General features: G+C 41.5%; 1 protein-coding gene across 1 annotated transcript in view; it reads left to right on the top strand.

Moving 5' to 3' along the window:
- LOC308286491 (matrix metalloproteinase-24-like) overlaps positions 1-18,241 on the top strand; it is a gene marked incomplete at its 3' end in the record, with an annotated part of 133,698 nt that overhangs the window by 50,529 nt on the left and 64,928 nt on the right.

The following is an 18,241-nucleotide window of genomic DNA, read 5'->3' as shown; positions in this document are numbered from 1 at the left end:
CCGTACAACACCACCCCGTGGTGTTTGGAGCCTCACATTTGAGATTCCATTTCCACCAGCCACCAGAAAGGGTTAGCCAATCAGGGCTGTAGGCTGTGTGGACACAAAAACATTCCCCCCTCCCCCTCCCCTCTATGACAGGCATCAAACATGTAGTTGTCTTTGATGTTGTATTGATTAGAAGGAACACTAATGAGGTCTTGACACTTGTGTGGCCCAATCAATTAATTTCCTTATTGTGCAACCCCTTTGAAGTTCAAAGGGAGCAATTAAGAGCTCACCAGGCTTTCAGAAATGGAATCTCTCCCTGCAACCCCAGACTCTCTTCCCAAAACGAAGTGTGTGATAGAGGCTGAAGTGTGTGATAGAGGCTGAAGTGTGTGATAGAGGCTGAAGTGTGTGATGGAGGCTGAAGTGTGTGATAGAGGCTGAAGTGTGTGATGGAGGCTGAAGTGTGTGATGGAGGCTGAAGTGTGTGATGGAGGCTGAAGTGTGTGATAGAGGCTGAAGTGTGTGATGGAGGCTGAAGTGTGTGATAGAGGCTGATAGAGGCTGAAGTATGTGATAGAGGCTGAAGTGTGTGATAGAGGCTGAAGGCTGAAGTGTGTGATGGAGGCTGAAGTGTGTGATGGAGGCTGAAGTGTGTGATAGAGGCTGAAGTGTGTGATGGAGGCTGAAGTGTGTGATAGAGGCTGAAGGCTGAAGTGTGTGATGGAGGCTGAAGTGTGTGATGGAGGCTGAAGTGTGTGATGGAGGCTGAAGTGTGTGATAGAGGCTGAAGTGTGTGATAGAGGCTGAAGTGTGTGATGGAGGCTGAAGTGTGTGATAGAGGCTGAAGTGTGTGATAGAGGCTGAAGTGTGTGATGGAGGCTGAAGTGTGTGATAGAGGCTGAAGTGTGTGATAGAGGCTGAAGTGTGTGATGGAGGCTGAAGTGTGTGATAGAGGCTGAAGTGTGTGATGGAGGCTGAAGTGTGTGATAGAGGCTGATAGAGGCTGAAGTGTGTGATAGAGGCTGAAGGCTGAAGTGTGTGATGGAGGCTGAAGTGTGTGATGGAGGCTGAAGTGTGTGATAGAGGCTGAAGTGTGTGATAGAGGCTGAAGTGTGTGATAGAGGCTGAAGGCTGAAGTGTGTGATGGAGGCTGAAGTGTGTGATGGAGGCTGAAGTGTGTGATAGAGGCTGAAGTGTGTGATGGAGGCTGAAGTGTGTGATAGAGGCTGAAGGCTGAAGTGTGTGATGGAGGCTGAAGTGTGTGATGGAGGCTGAAGTGTGTGATGGAGGCTGAAGTGTGTGATAGAGGCTGAAGTGTGTGATAGAGGCTGAAGTGTGTGATAGAGGCTGAAGGCTGAAGTGTGTGATGGAGGCTGAAGTGTGTGATGGAGGCTGAAGTGTGTGATAGAGGCTGAAGTGTGTGATAGAGGCTGAAGTGTGTGATAGAGGCTGAAGTGTGTGATGGAGGCTGAAGTGTGTGATGGAGGCTGGCACCGCCAGGCTAAAATAACCCAGCTTATTATTCAGCACCACGGACAGCGTCCGCAGTCACTGACCTCCATCACACTCTAGCAGGGTTAGTATATAGACTAGAATACAGTAGAGATACATATAAGTAGTGTATGGTATAGAGCAGGGGTGTCCAACTCATTTTGGGGTGACAGTAATCATTGCTATAGAGCAGGGGTGTCAAACTCATTTTGGGGTGAGGGCTGCATTGGATGAAAGGCGACTTGATGAGGGCCGAACCAGTCGCGGATCGGATGGCATGCACACTCACGCACATGTTCGCTCTGTTTTTCTTCCTGTCGTCTCAGCCACTGCTGTAGCTAGCAGTATAGCAGTATACCATTTTACAAATTGTGTTCATTATTAAGTAAAATAGCTACTTTCATTATTGGTATTACAGTTGCAGTTAGGTACGAGAGATGCTATTTGTTTAAAGGAGTAGTTCATCCCCAAAATGACTTTTTTTTTCTTTGATTACTCACGCCATGGAGACTTGAGTTCAATAATATATTTTTATTGTATTTGTCGCATTACTGAGACAAAAATGTGATAATAGTACACTTCCCCCCATTGATTCCGGATGGGGACCCAAATGCATTTGGGTCCCCATCCGGAATCAATAGGCATGCATTTATTGTAATCAAATTTCTGTTTTAAGAATGAGTCTCCATTGGCTCCATGGCATTTTGGGGGTGAACTACTCCTTTAAGAAGTGCCAATAAAAATAAACCATTTGATAATAGAATAATTCAATTCCTGATAGTCTCTGCTATAATTTGTAAATGGCTAAAACAATATATTATTGATGCAGGACAATAATTATTTTTATTGTATTTTATAATAAAAGAATAAAAGTATTGAACAATAATGGCATATTCAGAAAATATCTGAATAATAAAACTTTTACATTTTATTATTATTATATTTTTTAAATAAGTTATTTTCTTAACTCATTCGTAGTTTACGGCCGTAAAGCCCGTTGATTTCTCTATGTCTTTCACTGCCGGCTTCTCCTACCTGTTAACGTGGGCGCTCGTCCAGTTCCCATCGTGCGTGATCGGACACTGCTATGCATCGTGTGTTCGCGTATTCCATCAGCTTCTCGAATCCGTTGAAATTGTTTCAATTGATCAATAAGTTCTCCATCTGTAAGCCACGGAGTTTAGACAGAAAGCTAACGGGCCAAAATAGAGGACGGACATCCGCTTCCGGTTCAAGGGACTCAATGTTAAGTTGTCCGCTCAATAATGTGTCCGTGTAGAAACCGATCACGGAGCATTAGTTCCGGCCTATTTTAGTTCCGCTTCGATAAAAAAAATGTTTTTAATTAATTTTTATTACATTTACGGGTTCTACGGGCATGGCAGAGAAGGGGTACAAAGGGGTATTTTGAGGGCAGAGTTTGAGTTAACATTAATTTCCATGTCTAATATGTGTAATCTTTGAGTACAGTTCGAATATTGTAGGTATGTTCAGGTATTATTCGTACCCCCCACCCCATTCCTAGCAATGCTGTCATCTTCAAAGAGAGAGAGAGAGCTGGTCACTTAACATTCCAATCAATCAACTCAATCACTGCCAGGTGGGAGAAACCTAGCCTCGCAACAGCCAGACTCTCCAAAAGGAGAGTCTGGGAGTTCCCCATAGACAATGCATTACGCGATGACGTAGTTACTTACTTTGACTGACAGGTCCATTCAGTAGTCATCAGCGCATCAAAACATCGTCGGGAGAACATCAAATACATCTTTTCCAGACAGAAATTCCAGTGCAAACTGTTTGTTCGTTTTTAAGTTATGAGATGCCGTTTATTTCAGATAAAACTTCGCTTAATGCAGCTTTTATTTGCGATTTGTGAACTCGCATCGGACATGGGGTCCACCATGTTTGTTGTCAAAATGCGAGAGCTGTAGCAGCCGCTCGACCAATCAGGAGCGGTGTGAGGCGGGCTCGCTCGAAATGCAGCCTTTTGATTGGCCATTAGAAAAAAATTGCTAATAAAGAGGCTCGATGGGAGGGACACCAGACCGAGAAAGGAAGCACATTGGTGATGACGTAACTCGGGATGGCTTGCGAGGCTAGGAGAAACCTAGCCTGCAGTGAGAAGGCATTAGTTAGGTTAATTCTTAAAACAATCATAACTCTTGACAGGAATGGGCTAGAGACTTACTTTTTTTCCCTAAATGCTCTGAAATGTATGCTCTACAAGCCTGGGCCGCGGGCCGGATCCGGCCCGCGGGCCGTATGTTTGACATCCCCTCTAGCAGTAGAGACACATATAAGTACTCTCGTAGGAAAGGGGGGTCCACGTGCATAGGGTGGATTTTATTCCATCATACTCTAGCAGTAGAGACACATATAAGTAGGGTTAGGGTTAGGTATATATAAGTAGTCTGGTAGGAAAGGGGGGTCCATGTGCATAGGGTGGATTTTATTTTGCCACCTGATTGTTCTTAATCCTTAAAGGGTATATTTTAAGATTCTGCGAAAAACATTCCTTTGTTTAATAAAATGGACGCCACAAAACTGTGAAAAGTGATGACTCTGAAAAGTGACGACTCATCACTTTTCACCACAAAACCATAGTTTTGAGGGGCCGTTTATAGCCCAAGGAATGCTTTTCATGCAAAATAAATGTGACTGAGCATGACACTGGGGCAGTCATTTGGGAAGCCACTACTTTAGACCACAGCTGAAATTACTTTTTTTTTTTTTCCTAAAATGTGATAAAGCCACAAAAGCATGTCATAAATATCAGGCTACATTTCACTTAAACGCCAGAGCTTAACTCTGCATGTAAATAAGACTTTTTTTAATTAATGTGAGAGATCGGGACATAATTCTGTTGGTCCTCCCAAATTTAGAACTTGAAAAGTAGTATTTCAGCATGGCATCATTCTATAAGCCATATCTTCAAAACTGTTGGGTCAATCTCCACAACCAATATAGCATTTTGTAGCTATGAAAAATTCAATGACTAGCCGTCAGCCGCGCTGGGACACAAATGCTTGCAATGGATTCAGAATCATGAAAAACCCCCACTTAGACCCCTCACATGCTACTTAAAGAAGATATTTTGGGGGATCTATTTTTCCTCTATAGTAAGTGAATGGGTAGGTGCAAGAAATCATTAAAAATGAACCCCTTGGGACAATATTTATATATCCCTAACCCCCCTTTCCTACTAGACTAAAGTACTCCCGGTCAAAGTTGCTCAGTCAGAATGTTACTAGATCACTAGTATTAGAGTAATTGTAAATGCTTTTTATGAGTTCATTGTGGGCCTGCTTGCACACTTAATTGTCCCATCCACATTTTCTTGGCACCTAAAACTAGTCTTTTGTTCTTGAGCTTCAACATTCTGTTCGAACTTCAACTTGTTCAGCTTTACACGGTTATCCCTGCTTGTATATTTCTCCTTACTCGGAGGAATTCTGTCTTACCATTTTTATCACTGCCATCCACATTGTTGGCACTTAGAAATAGTCAACATTTTGTCTTACTATTTATAAAACTGCCATCCACATTATTTGGCACTTAAAAATAGTTCACATCTTTTGAGCTACAACTTGTTTGGAAAAACAGTTTTCCAGTATGTTGATGTTGTATGCATCAGCAAATTCTGTCTTACATTTATATTATGGTTATAAATGGTATAATGCTATACATTCTGCAACTGTGCATGTTGTCACAGAATGTGGATGTGTACTTTTTGTACTGTTTTCAGCAAGCCCACGCAGTTTCTCTAGGAACTGCATTCCTAGTTTCATTGAGGAGGTGGTGCCATAGTTTTGTACTTTTCCTGTTTTGTATGTGTCTATGGAGTTAACATTACTGTAATAGACCACCGGGTGTGGTTAAAATGTGCACATTTGCCTTCCCTGTGTATTTTGGTTTCTTCCTGAAAGCTGAAAGCCTCAAGAGTCAAAAGGCCTGATCGAAAAACACTGAGTTAATGACATCATAAAATAATCATACACCCAACACTGTGGGTGTGGCTAACTTCAGCTGGGTCACCAACCACCTGACAACCAGGCATACTTAATGAACTGGTGGGTGTGGCCACATAAAAACCTAATTTAAACACTTTCACTACACCTTTCTGGAAAAAGATCTTCCTCCTAGTAGAATCATAATACCTGATCATCATGTTTTAGGGGGATCATGGCACTGCATCTTTAAGTGTGGGACAGACATACATACATACATACATACATACATACATACATACATCTATACATACATACATACATACATACATACATACATACATACATCTATACATACATACATACATACATACATACATACATACATACATACATATACATACATACATACATACATACATACATACATACATACATACATACATACATACATACATACTGTACGTACATACATACATACATACATACATACATACATACATACATACATACATACATACATACATACATACATACATACATCATTCATACATACATACATACATACATACATACATACATACATCATTCATACATACATACATCATACATACATACATACATACATACATACATACATACATACTGTACATACATACATACATACATACATACATACATACTGTACATACATACATACATACATACATACATACATACATACATACATACATACATACTGTACGTACGTACATACATACATACATACATACATACATACATACATACATACATACTGTACATACATACATACATACATACATACATACATACATACATACATACATACATACTGTACGTACGTACATACATACATACATACATACATACATACATACATACATACATACATACATACATACATACATACATACATAGCTACATACATACATACATACATACATACATACATACATACATACATACACACACACACACACACACACACACACACACACACACACACACATACATACATACATACATACATACATACATACATACATACATACTGTACGTACATACATACATACATACATACATACATACATACATACATACATACATACATACATACATACATACATACATACATACGGTACATACATACATACTGTACATACATACATACATACATACATACATACATACATACATACATACATACTGTACATACATACATACATACATACATACATACATACTGTACATAGATACATACATACATACATACATACATACATACATACATACATACATACATACATACATACATTCATACATACATACATACTGTACATAAATACATACATACTGTACATACATACTGTACGTACATACATACATACATACATACATACATACATACATACATACATACATACATACATACATACTGTACATACAGACATACATACATATGTGACGGAGAGAGTCGCAGCCCCAGCCTTGAAGCCTCAAAAGTCTAGTATCTCCTCCAGACCAAAGAGATGTCTCTTTGGTCTAGTGGTTAAGATATTGGACTTTCGCGTGGGAAACCCGGGTACGAAGCCGGGTGGGGAGGTTCGGATCACCTCCGTTACACATGCATACATACATACATACATACATACATACATATTGTACATACATACATACATACATACATACATACATACTGTACATACGTATACATACGTACATACGTACATACGTACATACGTACATACTGTTCGTACATACATACTGTACATACATACTGTACATACATACATACATACATACATACATACATACATACATACATACATACATACTGTACATACATACATACATACATACATACATACATACATACATACTGTACTGTACAAACAGACAAAGCCAGATGTAGGCGCGCTTAGCACTACTGAAAAAAATACTTGTTTGGGGTCATTTTAACGTCTACTCAGGCTTTTGTGAACCTCGGACCGTTTTTAAGTTCCTTTGATTCATTATTTAGAGGTTGATATTCAACCATGAAAACACCCATCCTTGGTTCTAATGCATGAGGGGGCCATGTTTTTTTAATTACTTTTTTCCTTTTATTTTTTTTATATTTTTGGGGGAAATGAAAACATACAAAAATACAACAAAATGTTTAAATCAAGGAAAAAGGTTATCAAAAGAATCATGGCTTCGGCCCCTCAGGGCAGTATGAGTCACCAGAAACAAGGACTGGTGTTTTCAATTAATCAAATATGGTTAAAATGGAGTTTGACGTTACAATAGGTTTGTATAAATGAGTCTGATTAAATGAATCAATAATCTAAATACTGAACAAGCAACTTAAAAGAACCTGTCCTGGGCGTTCACAAAAGCCTGAGTAGACATTAAATGATGTTTGAAAGTGAAATCTCCCTTTCACTAATCAAAAGTACACGTAAAGTACATTTTATTCTTACAGAAACGTGCACTGGAATGCTTGTAGAACCACCACTATGCTACACAATAGAAACACCTGTAAAATCATAGAGAAATCACACCCAGGGTGAAGTGACCAGTGCCTTTTATGAGTTAACTTCATTAAGCGCCTCACGGAGCTTGGCCAATGCCAAGCTCTGCGAGACGGACTTACTGACGTACATACATACACACAAAGCCAGATGTAGAAGCGGTTAGCACAGCTCAGATCAAATCAAGAAAAGGAAAACACAATAAACCTTTGAAAATACTATATGAACCCTTTCTCATTAGCAAAATCTCAAACAAAGAAAAAAGCCAACCTAAAATTAACAAGTACAAATAGTTTGTCTTTTAAATGCAGTGGAGTGAAAGTAATTTGCCTAATTATGCTAACACTTACCTCGGTTTTGTCCAAAAATTGGGTCCATGATTCATACATGATTGTTTTGAAGGGTATTAATAGTCTGTTGGCTTGTGTCATTGTAGTTGGATCTGTCATTGTAGAACCAATGACATTTTGGTTAAAAACATTGTGTACATATAGCTATAAACCATTAAGACTCCCTAATCGGAGATAAGCAACCGTCAGGTCGCATTTATACATGCAGCCTCATGGTGGCGCTAGAACAGGGGCATGTGAAATCAAGGGTGGAGGTTGTGGTTTGCCAGCCAAGGAGTGTGTGTGCAAAGTTTGGCATGGATAGGGGAAACATTGCCGGAGATAAGAGTAGGGGAAAAAGTGTGACGTGACGTGACGTGACGTGACGTGACATGACGGACAGACTGACTGACGGAGGGACAGACAGCTGGTGGAGCTTTTCATAGTAACTTGCGATGGTTGCAATAATCCTCCTGAGCCACCAGTTCCAGACAGCTCCAGCAGGGGGCAGTGAGTGAACGTTTGGTCTCAGAGAGCATAGAAGGAACAGACGTAAACAAAGGAAATGCAACCCCTGCAATGCATGATGGGATTGATAGATTAGTAATTACTATCTCTGAATGTGAGCCATTCAAGAGGTGTTTTAACTTGACTTCAGTTCTATAAGCTATTAGGGGTGGGACGTAGCCTATAAGCCTATATAACCATAGCCTATAAGCTATGGTTGCAAAACAATTCACTCAATCTAATTAACCAAAAAACAAAAAGTCACGATATATACATGTGTTAAATCCGCATGCATGTGTGGGTATATTATTTAATTTAATTGACTTCAGACTCGGCATGCGTGTCTAATCTGAGTGTTTGACCGAAGAGATGATCAACGGAGCAGCGTTCTTACCATTATAATTAACGCAGGTACAGAAGAACGGAAAGAGTTTCTCAGTGAAGGCGCAGCCAGTGAAAGAGTAGAGGTGAACTCTGGCCTCCACGTCATAAAAGGAGACCAGACCCTCCTCGTGATCCACAAACACTCCCAGCGTCTGGACCTCCCCTCTCACGGGGAGCAGGAGAGAAGGGCCGGCGAGAGCCTTGTAGGAGCCGTTCTTCAGTCCTATCGTCCAGAAACCGTTGTTGGGTCTCGGTTTGATCGGTCCCTTCCTGTCGATGGACTCCCTGGTCACTCCTAAATACCAGGCGGTTTTCTCTCCAACCTGAACCTCGTAGTAAGACCTTCCTGAGGAGAAGCTCTGTTGTCCCAAGACGCAGTGACACAGGGAGAACCTCTGTGCATTGTCTGGGAGAGACTGCCACACGTCTCCGTGATTCACTTGCTTCCCGTCGTCAGACAGGACGAGCCAGGGATTGGCCGTGTCGGCGTCCAGAGTTACGTCCACCGCGTGTTGCCGGATTCTCCTCAGCTCTGCGTCGTAGAGCTTCTCCACCTCTCGGCCGAGCGTCTTCTCCAGCTGAGCCACGGAGGTCCTCACCGTCCCCACGTACGACGATGGATGGACGTCGACCTTGGCCCAGTCCTTGGTGGGCAGCGGGGTGTTGATGGACATGAAGTTCTGGAGGAAGTAGAGGTGGTGTTCAGCGTGCGAGAGGAGCCTCGTCATCTCGGAGCTTCTCCTCCTCAACTCGGCGATCTCCTTTTCCAGCTGCTCGACGAAGCCTTCGGTCTGTTTCTCTTTTATCTTGTGCTTTTCCACGCAGCTCGTCAGAGCCCCGAAGAAGCGCACGCACGTCTCGGCTATCTCCTTGTCGGCGTCCTTCCTGCCGAGCTCCACCGAGAGCCTGACCTCCTGGATCTTCAGCTGCCGCTCCTGGATCATCTGCTGCAGCTCCGCCTGCGTCTTCCCCAGCTCCGCCTTCTGCCCCTCAGACTCCTCCTCCAGGGAGACGATGCGGTGCAGCTTGTGCTCCGACTGCGTGCAGGACTTGCAGACGCACACGCGGTCCGTCTTGCAGAACAGCTCCAGAGCCCGGTCGTGTTTCTTGCACATGCACATGTCCTCCAGGTTCTTCACGGGGTCGATGAGTTTGTGTCTCCTCAGCCCCGACACCCTGAGGTGGGGCTCCAGGTGGGCGTGGCAGTAGGCGGTCAGACACACCAGGCAGGACTTCAGGGCTCGGAGCTTGGTCTCCATGCAGACGTCACAGCCGACCTCGTCTGGTTCGTCTGGTTGGGCCGAGGCCTGAGAACGTTGCTGCTGCCGCTGAGAACACTGTGACTCCTCCTCCTGGGAATAGAGAGAACTGGCCGACGCCATTTACACACAACAGTGAAAGTCAAGTCAATGTAGCGACTTAATAAGCATTAATTAGCAGGAATGATTAATTATGATTAATATTAATGTATTACTTATGATGATCAATTCATGATGAAAAAGCATACGAGTGAATCACGAATTGAGCGTTAATCTAACGTTAATGACGTGTATGAACTTAGCGTGGAGTGTCGCCATTTTATTTATTTGGACAACGGCTTATCAGACCACGATGACACGCAGTGACATCACTCTGACATCACACAGGCGTGCAAGGAAATTAGGATTTTTTTTTGTTAAACCGTGTTTTTTATCTCATTCCAACCTCTAAATCTAACCTATGGCTAATCCTAAACCAGATCTTTAAGCGGTGCTCCTAGCTCCAACGTCTGGCTTTGTCCGGTCAAAAACCAAAGGTAAAAACATGTCCAGGCCTTCAGTAAACTGACTGGGTTTACGTCAGGCCTCCGTCCTGCACAAACGCCTCAAAGTTTGTTGTGTGCCAGGTTGCCATTGGCCAAGCTTCGAAGGACGCGCTGTGATTGGCTAGCAGGACGCTTGATGAAATTAACTCATGAATAGCACTATAACTCACTTCACACTAGGTGTGATTTTTTTTCACAGTGCAGCACCGAGTCCCGCTCTGTGAGCTTGTAGATCTGCTCTGCAAGCTTGTAGATCTGCTATTTTTAGTGTCACTCTGCGAGCTTGTAGATCTGCTATTTTTTTGAAAAATCGTGATCATTTGTGCAAGTCTTTGAATGTTTTGACCCGATTCCATAAATGTCTTTTAAAAAAGGGTTTTTGAAAAACGCATCTTCCTATGTCAGTGGTGCTTGAACGTTTTCATGTCAAGGACCCTAGAATTACATGTATTTGACCAAGGACCCCCAATGCCCCCATCTCAAAATATGTTGTTCTAGGGACCACCCGGAAGCAAATATTTGAGTTATAAATGTTTTATGTTTTATGAAGATATTCAAAGATTAGCAAAAAAATAAAAAAAATAAAAATCACTATTTAAAAACAAATAGCAGATCTAGATAGATACCTTTATTATCCCAAGGAGGAAAATCAGTTGCCCAGAGGCAGCACAGCAGTATAAGGTTATTTACAAAGAGAAGTAGGAAAAAGATAAAAGAAAAACAAGAACAGAGTACAGTAAAGAGCGCACAACTATCAAAATAGTACAGTGTCCAAATCAAAAGTGACCATAGCAGTCAATGCTAGTTAGTGCAACAAGTATTTCACTGTCATGTCAAACACTAGCAAAAATACCCAAAACTACTAACACAACCTAATAGTGCAGTGTCAAAAAATATGTGCGAAAAAAAACAACTCGAAAGGAAAAGAAACTAGAAAGGGTGTCACAGCCAGACCCACATGAGCACCCTCCCTGGAAGGTCCTTAGAGGTCAGAGTCAGTACAATAGATCCGTCATCCTAGGTTAGGAAGGTAGTCCTCCTCAATCGACCATTGTGTGTCTCATTGTACATTTTAAGGGCAGCCGGTACAAAAGACTTTCCAAGTCTCTCGCATCTCCATCCTGGGTAGACAAAACGGTCGTTTCCTCTCTTACTCCAATAACTGAAGATCTCTAGATGGAGGGGGTGGGAGGAGTTGTTCAAGATGGAGTCCAGCTTCCTAGCCGTTCACACCCTGGTTACTTCCTCCACCCCCTGCAGAGAGGACCCAACAACAGAGCCAGCTTTCCTCACCAGTCTATTTAGGTTAAAGGTGTCACTGCTCTGTTGTTGCCACCCCAGCAGGTTATTCCAAAAAAGAGGACACTTGCCATGACAGACTGGTAGAACATCTGTAGCATCCTATTGCACATGCACACGCCAAACGATCTTATTCTTCTCAGGAAAAACAGCCTGCTTTTCCCCTTGCTGTGAAACGCCTCTGCGTTGTCCGACCAGTCGCAGTGTGGCACTTGGTGCCGTGCTGTGAGCTTGTAGATCTGCTGTTGTTAATAGTTAAAGCATTAAATAATGGTTAAAGTGGTTCCAGATCTAAATGGGTGAAGGCAATACTTTATTATCACCTTCAGTCCATTACAAAGTAGAGCTGTCAACTAGATAGATATATAGATAGGTAGATAGGTAGATAGATAGATAGATAGATAGATAGATAGATAGATAGATAGATAGATAGATAGGTAGGTAGGTAGGTAGGTAGATAGATAGATAGATAGATAGATAGGTAGGTAGGTAGGTAGGTAGGTAGGTAGGTAGGTAGATAGATAGATAGATAGATAGATAGATAGATAGATAGATAGATCAGTCCATTACAAAGTAGGACTCCAGAGCTGTCAACTACGTCTGTGTTTCTACAAAGAAACAAGTCCATTCAAACTGCCAAGTGAAACGTGTAATAATTATCTCTTGTACCAGGCACCGTCAAAAAGGAATTCATGCCAAAAAAGTGACACATTTAACGACTTTTAGTAGTAGTACTTAGACTAGAAAAGAAAATTTCCAAGAAATTTTAAGTGTGCCTGCAGCTCGCTAAGTCTGTGCAACCTTGTGTAGCGGTTGGTGTTAGCATTAGCGTTAAATTTTTTAACATTAGCATTTTTTGCATAAGCTTTAACATTATGGTTCTTCATATGACACCACCCACAGCCATTTCGACTAATTAGTGGCGTTTTGGCGCATTTTCGGCCGTTATCACGGGTCGCACTTTAACGACAGTTTTTTTAGAAAAAAATGTTTTTTGAGAAAAAAAAAGTTTTTTGAGAAAAAAAAGTTTTTTGACAAAAAAAGTTTTTTGAGAAAGAAAGTTTTTTGAGAAAAAAAAGGTTTTTGAGAAAAAAAAGGTTTTTGAGAAAAAAAAGGTTTTTGAGAAAAAAATTTTTGAGAAAAAAAATTTTTCTGAAAAAAAAATGTTTTGAGAAAAAAAAAAATTGAGAAAAAAATAATTTGAGAAAAAAATAATTTGAGAAAAAAAACATTTTTGAGAAAAAAAAAATTGAGAAAAAAAAATTTGAGAAAAAAAAAATTTTGAGAAAAAAAAAATTTGAGAAAATTTTTTTTTGAGAAAAAAAAAATTTAAGAAAAAAACATTTTGAGAAAAAAAACCCTAACCCTATTTTTCGGAGTCCCCCATTCAAAGTCAATGGGGTTTTTGGGCGTCGTTTTTTGCGAATTACATCGCAATCGTATCGCGGATCGGAAAGAAAAGTAATAGCACACCATTCCCGGCCGAGCCGCACATTTTGATGTATATATTGCGGGGGTGGCGTAAATTGTGCGGCAGTTATTACGAGCAGAAATTTGCAAGAACATGACTTACTTACTTACTTACTGACTTAAGTATGGCGGATTACAATAAGTGTTTTGCCATTGCATGGCAGGCACACTTAATTAAGTGGCTGACTGACAGAATCTACTTTTTTTCATGACTCTACCCTTTCATTATTTTGGAACATCTAACATTTAAACGAGGACTTTTATGAAAATTAATGGATGACAATTATTATGCACAGCAGCTCTTCACACAAACTACAGGACAGATACAATCTTGTGACCATCAAAGTAATTAACTAAATTAGATAAGCTAACATGTAACTAACGTGTGGGTGAGAAGAAGCTTAGGGCACTTCTCTCACACAACTAAACTAAAACATGTTCAAAGCACAGCAGTCTTTTTTAGTAAGCAAGTACATTTACTCAAGGAGGAAAATATCGTACTTCTCCACTACAATTATATGAAAACTATTGTTACTTTGTCGATTTTGATTATTATTACAAAAGACACCAACCACTTCAGTTGTATACACTAGTATATACATATGTATATATATATATATACTAGTATATGTATGTACAGCACTGGTTCTCAAAGTGTTTTGGTTGCAGTACCCCCAGGAGTACCCCCAGGTACCCCTGGGGGTTGCAGTACCCCCAGGTCCCCCCTTCCCCTGACTACAGCATTCTGCTTATTAAATGTACATCAAAAGTCCAAAAGGCCAATATGTTCCAAATAAAACAACATAATGGCAAATAAACATTGCTTTCTATTCAATAACAGTTGTACTAGTCAAGTTATTGATCAATGTTTTGTACCCATAACAGTAAAATACATATTCCCATTTTCTCCTGTACCCCCTGCAGTACCCCCGCGTACCCCCATTTGTGAAGCACTGGTATACAGTATACTGTATATTTCGGCCATTTGAAAATAGCTGATCTACAAGCTCACAACGCGTTGCGATGCGCATGGATACTAGGTTGGAACTGCTCTTCTTAGTTCTACAATATTTACAACATTGGCAATATCTGTTTAATACTGTGAGACATGTGAAATGTATTGTTTTCTGTATGATAGCTTTACCTCAAAACACTGTCTGTTGTGAGGTTTGCTACATTACAACAAGGGATGTGTATTTTTCTCTCATGGTGTTCCAGCCGTAACCAAAGAGCAATTGTTTACTTCATGAATACATTTACTGTCAAAGCTTCGCCGTTCAAAAACCAGAACATTGAAAACGTCTCAAATTGACTTGTCCTTTTTGTCTCCATCTCATCGTGTTCCTTCACCACCAGGCGTAGCGTTGTTGATGCAGTCAACAAAAGACATGAAAAGTGGAATTGGTTTACATTGGATGATACGCTGCAACCAGGGACGTGCTGGCCATTGGGAAAAGCGGGACAACTCCCGAACGGCCGGTTCCTTCCCGGCCGGTCCAGGCCGGCCATTAGGAAAAAGTAAAATGTCGGCCTTCGTTCCATTTTGGGGGCTGGGCGGCCAACAAAGTAAATCGTCACTGTCGGGCAGAAACCTCATATCTCCAAGTTTCAAATTTGTACATTTTTTCACAAAGCAAAGACCTGCTTCATCATACAAGGGCGTCACACAAAAGTAGTGAAAACAGCCGATCTACAAGCACACAAAGCCTCGCAGTGCGACGCGTTGTGTGCTTGTAGATCGGCTGTTTTCACTAGTTTAAATCATTTTTAAAATGATAAATACAAAACAAACGGTTTTGGACCCGACAAGGTTTCCACCCGACAACAACGAAATATAACTCATGTAATTGGCCCACTGGCTTGTCACTTGTCATGATCTGAAATTGCGAATCTTTGAGTAGCAGCAGCGCTATAGAGAGAGATCTCTCTCCATAGCGCGCAATGAGGGCCTCTACAACTCTTTTTCCCGGGCTGAAACAGGGGCCCAGCACGTCCCTGGCGGCAACCCACAATGCAAGGCGTCTATATGTTATGTATCCAATCACAGTGCGCTGCAGCAGCAAACTGCCCATAAAGGAGAGGGGCGAGTAAAACCTGCCTTTGCATCACGCCAGACATCGCTCTTCTTTATTCACGTTAGGAAGTTCCTCCTGTGCACTCCAGTTGAAATGTTGAATCACAGCGATTCCCTAATGCTTTGATATTTAGTTTCACTAACATATATTCTCCATGGGAACAATGTATTTACCCCCTGCTGAGAGACGTTATGTGAAATGGACTCAGCTGATTGCTGTCTGCAGTCTTTCTCCGCAAGGCTTTGTTACTTACTGTCTCTCTACACTGTCTGTCCTACACGGTCTGTCTCTCAGCTGTCTGTCTCTCCTACACTGTCTGTCTCTCCTACACTGTCTCCCTCTCAGCTGTCCTACTGTCTGTCTCTCCTACACTGTCTCCCTCTCAGCTGTCCTACTGTCTGTCTCTCCTACACTGTCTGTCTCTCAGCTGTCTGTCTCTCCTACACTGTCTCCCTCTCAGCTGTCCTACTGTCTGTCTCTCCTACACTGTCTGTCTCTCAGCTGTCCTACTGTCTGTCTCTCCTACATTGTCTGTCTCTCAGCTGTCCTACTGTCTGTCTCTCCTACACTGTCTCCCTCTCAGCTGTCCTACTGTCTGTCTCTCCTACACTGTCTGTCTCTCAGCTGTCCTACTGTCTGTCTCTCCTACACTGTCTCCCTCTCAGCTGTCCTACTGTCTGTCTCTCCTACACTGTCTGTCTCTCAGCTGTCTGTCTCTCCTACACTGTCGGTCTGTCTCTCAGCTGTCCTACTGTCTGTCTCTCCTACACTGTCTGTCTCTCAGCTGTCCTACTGTCTGTCTCTCCTACACTGTCTGTCTCTCAGCTGTCCTACTGTCTGTCTCTCCTACACTGTCTCTCTACACTGTCTGTCCTACACTGTCTCCCTCTCAGCTTTCTCACATTCTGTCTCTCCTACACTGTCTCTCTCTCAGCTGTCCTACTGTCTGTCTCTCCTACACTGTCTGTCTCTCAGCTGTCCTACTGTCTGTCATTCCTACACTGTCTGTCTCTCTACACTGTCTCTCCTACACTGTCTCTCTCTCAGCTGTCCTACTGTCTGTCTCTCTACACTGTCTCCCTCTGAAATGTCCTGGTCTGTACTGGAAACAGAATTTGATTTGTCCCCATGTGTCTACCTATTGAACGATTTATCGGAGATCAGGATGGACATAAAAATATAGACTGTTAATTACCATAACATATTTTGCTAAAAATTGTATTCTTTAGTTCTGGAAAGATGAATTGTCACCCACCTTTGGGATGTTCCAAGATCAATTAGCTCAACTACTACCACTGGATGTTCCTAGAGCAATTAGCTCAACTACTACCACTGGATGTTCCTAGAGCAATTAGCTCAACTATTACCACTGGATGTTCCTAGAGCAATTAGCTCAACTATTACCACTGGATGTTCCTAGAGCAATTAGCTCAACTACTACCACTGGATGTTCCTAGAGCAATTAGCTCAACTACTACCACTGGATGTTCCTAGAGCAATTAGCTCAACTATTACCACTGGATGTTTCTAGAGCAATTAGCTCAACTACTACCACTGGATGTTCCTAGAGCAATTAGCTCAACTATTACCACTGGATGTTTCTAGAGCAATTAGCTCAACTATTACCACTGGATGTTCCTAGAGCAATTAGCTCAACTACTACCACTGGATGTTTCTAGAGCAATTAGCTCAACTATTACCACTGGATGTTCCTAGAGCAATTAGCTCAACTATTACCACTGGATGTTCCTAGAGCAATTAGCTCAACTACTACCGCTGGAGAAACTGACTTTTGAAATACATAATCGAGGACGGGTGTTCCAGGACCTTTGGTCCCCATTGTTCTCCCAGCTGGGAGCCGGGTCAAAGGTCAACTGTCTGACATGAACTGTATGATATGAGAGCCTGGTCAACTGTCTGACATGAACTGTAAGATATGAGAGCCTGGTCAACTGTCTGACATGAACTGTAAGATATGAGAGCCTGGTCAACTGTCTGACATGAACTGTAAGACATAGAGCTGGGTCAACTGTCTGACATGAACTGTAAGACATGAGTCATGCATTTGCTGATGTTGTTGTTGTTGTTGCGCTACTATTATACTGTATTTTTTTATTTAGTTTTTTGTCTGTTTTGTTTTGTTTTTGTCTGTTTTTTGTTATGTAAAATTGTGCCCCAATAAAAAGATTTATAAAAAAAGAAAATGTCCAGGTATGTTTAATGAAATACTTAAGGGAATATATCCCTTAACACAATGACTGCCTTCTTTAAAAATCGACTTACCCAGTTCCCTGCCACACACTTTTTACACTTTTCTTTTTTTTTTTTACAATTTTTTTCCTAATTGTGTGTTGATGTGAGAATGTCAAACCATGCGCCATATGAAAGATCAGAGTCTCTAGTTACACAC

Source organism: Nannobrachium achirus, assembly GCF_963921795.1.
Source record: "Nannobrachium achirus genome assembly, chromosome: 6".
Lineage (NCBI taxonomy): Eukaryota > Metazoa > Chordata > Actinopteri > Myctophiformes > Myctophidae > Nannobrachium > Nannobrachium achirus.
Note: the sequence above shows the minus strand (reverse complement) of the source record. Positions and strands in the feature narration are given on the sequence as shown.